Source organism: Morone saxatilis, unplaced genomic scaffold (genome assembly GCF_004916995.1).
Source record: "Morone saxatilis isolate NCDOM2014 unplaced genomic scaffold, NCSU_SB_2.0 Contig5, whole genome shotgun sequence".
Taxonomy (NCBI): Eukaryota; Metazoa; Chordata; class Actinopteri; family Moronidae; genus Morone; species Morone saxatilis.
The window spans coordinates 12,469,731-12,474,448 of NW_023340095.1; the positions used below are offsets into that span (position 1 = coordinate 12,469,731).

General features: G+C 38.7%; 1 protein-coding gene across 1 annotated transcript in view; it reads left to right on the forward strand.

Annotated features, from left to right (window-relative positions):
* The window catches only part of pkp4 (plakophilin 4), a gene marked incomplete in the record, with an annotated part of 59,694 nt that overhangs the window by 3,281 nt on the left and 51,695 nt on the right, over positions 1–4,718 (forward strand).

A 4,718-nucleotide genomic window follows, 5' to 3' on the forward strand; every position in this document is an offset into this window, starting at 1 on the left:
CACACACACACATACACACTCTCCTTTCCTCTCTGGCTTCGCTCCAGCCCTGCATATTCCTGGGAATCCAGCACAGGGCAAACTGGGCTAAAGAGATTTTGCTTATTATTAATGATGTTAATTCCCTTGTGCGACATCTCACATACCTCTCTTATTCCCGAGTGACACTTTAGTTGAGCTACGGTTTGAAACAAATTAAATGCGCTCTCTGGTATTTATTAACAAATGACTCACGGAAGTGTCATTTAGGCTTACTGCAGGAAAGTGGGCATTGTTTACGTGAGTAATGAAGGAAGGAAGGAAGGAAGGAGGGAGCACCTGTCGATGTCACTTCCTTCCCTGGAGTATTCCTCAGTGGCTCGTCCGGTTGGAGCAGATATCCATGCAGGCGAGCAGGAAGAGCGAGTAGCCTGCCTGAGCTGTTGCTTTTAGAGCGACTGGCTGGAGACATGCCTCAAAGGGGATTCCTGCAAAACAGTCAGACTGTAAAATGATCGTTCTTCTCACTATTTAACAGAGTTGGAGAGGCAAATCAGGGTGGGTGAGAGTGTAGGCTAGTGGTGCAGGTGTGTTTTTTTTTTTTTTTTCTCTGCTTTTGCGTGAGGTTTTCCTGTGATTGTTAAGAGGCAGACCTTCGAGGGATCTCGTTGTCGATGTAAACATGTACGTCTGCTGTGCTGTAGCTGTGGTCGCGGTTAGTGCTGGGGCTTAGGATGACTGGGTGTTCGGTAAGTGTTTACTCTATGGCTCTACTGTATTTTTTTTTCTTTTCTTCTGCCTTTTGGTTGGCTGTTTCCCTCCCTTTACTTGTCTTATTCACTCCTTTTTTCCCTCCATTTTTTTTGTCACTCTTTCCAAACTTTTGTTTCTGTCACTGCTGTAGTTACTGCTGCACAGACTTTGCTCAAATGCCCAAACAAGGACAGATTCACCAACATATTATGATTGCATTTCCCTCTGTGTTCATTTGCTTGGACTTATGTCTTTCCTCTTTCTTCCCTTCTTGCGTCTTACTAACAAGCCCCAATCTTTTAGCCATTCATTTGAGGATTTGGTTCTGTCGCGCTGCAGTCCCTGCTTATTAGAGTTCTGTCTTTGCTCTGTGCTTCCTTAATAGCACTGATCCACCATCTGGATGTCACGTCCATAATAGTTTATTACAGACCCCATTTAAGTGTTTAAATGTCAATGTTTTTCTTTCTCCACATTGCGACTTGCTTTGAAGAATCACACAAGCCTGACTGAAACACACAACCTAAAACTGTGTTGTAATTCAGCATTAACTTCACAAATTTCCTCTCTTCAGTATTTATTATCTTATTAAAATTTAATTTAACCGAAGGGGTTGTTTCAAGGATTATCTAAGACCTACTTTTTTATCGGTTTCATCTTAAGGGTAATTGAAGCTGTGGGAGGCTGTGGCGCTCACCCAAACAGATTATCTTGTGGATTCATCATTCACAGCAGTTTTTTTGTGTGTATGTTTTTTCAATGTATTTTCTCCTTTCCTTTTTATTATTCCAAATACTACAGAATTAATTTTGACTATCTGTACAAACGATGAGCCGTTTTGAGGTGATTCTTCATTGAAAGTATAATTGATTTAATGGCACCTGACATGGCTTAATCACTCAGCCTTGGTGGAAAAACTGTGTTTTATCCCTCCAGTAACGTTCCAGAAATGTGTAATATTTATGGCAGGGAGCACAGAAACTGTTCTGGAAGCTCATTGTGGCTTCAGACACTTTATTTATACATTACATTTATCACCTATCTACATATATGTAAAGAGCTGACCGTGACTACGCTGAAAATATCCAGTTTACAAGTTGAGTGTCCATTAATGATCCAAGCAATTAAGTTAATTGGTAAAACAAAATCAGGATTTTATTTGAACTCCAAATTACCAAAATGTGTTTTATAGAGAACTCGAAAAGCTTTTCAATGAATGATGATAAAGGTGACTGTTTCTAATTGAAATACACAACCCCATATTGAATCGCATTATGACAGGGAGACGTACAAGGACTTCTGTTAAAAACACAAAACATTGCAAGAAGAAGAAAGATTTCGTTTTTAATATTTATTTTGACATACCATTTTCATTGTTTTGTACATCTGAGTTTAACTTATGCTTCTTTAGTGACTGCAGACTTTTGGGAAGTCTGGTATACAGTAATAAAGCAAGACAAATACTAATGAAACAGTGTTTTTCATGTTTAGTATAACAGTATTTAACCTCCTCAGCTGGTGGAAACTAGACATATTGTGGTATTAAAATAAATGGATGAATATCACAATTATGAGACACCAGCAAAACCGTTCAACATTGTTTTTCAATTTCATTGCTCAATTTGTGCAAATTGCTCTCCCAAATTTGGAATTTTATTTACTGAATAACTCTAACTCTAACAGCTGGACTCCTCAAGCTGCATACTAACGCATCTTACATGAAGATTTTAGTTTTTAATCCCTTAGCCCATGCTTGTATTCAGTGTGTCTTACAAGAAGTGCAGGTACAGGTTCAGTGTAGCATTCACTGAAGCTGAAGTGTGTTGATGGCCATATTCAATCAAGTAGGCTTTAACAACTTGGCCATCAGCAGTTGACAACTGTTAATGGATAAAATGGTTGACTGCATTTTGTCTGTGCTAAGGCATGCATATAACATATACCTTATCGTTCCCTGATTAGGAGACTGCTCTAGAGTGCATTCAGTGTGAAGAACCCACATTTATAATGTCAAACACTTTTGATATTTGACGTTTTATTTTCTGTCTGGATGAAATACTTTGCAACAGCAGAATACATAACAAATTGCATCCATTGATGGTCATAGATATGAAGTGTAGTAAAAAACTGTATAATATGTATTATAGACTGATCTATTTATAATTTTTATTTTATTTTATGCATTGTTAGCTTACTTGGCTTTGAGATAATGTGACTGTTTTTACCCAAATAATATGCAAATGTCAAGTGAGTTTCCAGCGTTGGTAAAACACAATGCAAAACAATATGGGACTCCAACAACTACTGTTAAGTAAATATTGGGAAGAGAGTGCCACAAGTTTACATCATGAAAATACCAGTTATAAAGGCTGAGATAACTTTACAATACACGTTACAAAGCCATTTATAAAAGCCAAGTGACTTTATGACCTCAAATCCATTCAACAATGAATGAAACAGCGTAAGTGCACTGAAAAAGATTATGTTTCATACATCGTCTCTACCTCTCTACTTCGTCTCTTGCTTTAAATTGTTGGTGTTTTGAATTAACCCATACAAATGTTAAGGTTCTGGTATTAAAAGGCCTTGTGGAGTGTTTGACCACTAGTAAAGCCTTGCACAAAGACCAGGACAGCAAATACTGCTTACAAACAATGTAAACAATTCAGGATTTGAAGGACCAGCGTGTTGAATTTAGTGGCATCTAGTGAATACCTTACAGATTACAACCCCCTCACCTCATCCTCACATCACCAGCATATAAGAAGCACTAAAGCGGTGGCGTAAAGCACAAAAAAGGCAATGGTACAGTTGGTTTGCAATCTCCCAAAGGAAAATAAAGTTTAACTTTCCTCATGGAGCTGTCTCCTGCAAAGAAGATACATTATTATTGCAAGGGAATATGATATATTTGTTAAAGCATTTCTGGCATTTGCATTCAGGTGTTCTTACGCACAAATTTAAATGCACATACTGTAGAATATGGATGAGTACGGTATCCTGGCAGATGCACCCAGCACTGTATTCAACAGCCTTTTGACTATAATACAAAGACAAACAAGCCCTTCTGAAGCAAGTATTCAGGAGCCCTTAGGTTGTCTAGTAAGGGAGCCTGTAGCTCCCACATAGCAGTCATCAATGACTCTGAGGTCAGGTCTTTAAAGAGCATCTTATTGATCACTTTTCCCTCATCTCTGCTTCCTACTGCATCTCCCAGGAGAAGATTCGCTGCAGGAGCGGTGGGCCCTTTTAGACACGTCAACTTTGATTTTTATCCTCACCAAGCAGTCCTTAATGTACACAAACGTCTTCAATGACTTCTCAGTATGCCTATTTTAGTTATGTTTGTGTTACAGCACCACTGGTGCAGGCTGGGGAAACGGAAAGAGTGGGAGGGATGGAAGGTGATGACGAGGTTTGTGCCTTCCTGACAGCTCGCACATTGTTGGAGAGTAAACCTGCTACGTGCAGTTAGGATATTAAGGGTTATTACATTAACCCTTGACATTTCAAGGCTTTCCTCCTTCTTTTATTCCTTTTTTTATTTCAAGGCTTTCTGCTGAAACACTGCACGTTTGTAGCCATAAAGAATCAGCTTTCAACAAAGAACATGACTTCCTAGTACCTTACCTGGAAAAACAGCTGGCTAATTTCCAGTATCAACAACACTTCAGGTGTCATAGAGTAATGAAAGCGGTTTTGTTTTTGGTGTCAACGTTTACCAGCTGTACACATCTTGTAGCAAGTGCACATATTTCTGCGTTTGTATTTCTGTTTGTGTTTCTCTGTTAAAAAGGATCAGGATCAGAAGCCCAGTCCAATTCAGTGCCTTTTATTTTGGCAGGTACTTTAGCTGTGTTTCCAGCAATGAAACCTTTAAACAGGGTCAGAGGAGGAAGTTGATTTAGTTCTTTATTCTTTTCCTTTAAACATAAATGTAATTCTGTGGTCAAATTAGCCCTTAGCAATCTAAAGCGCTGTTGAGC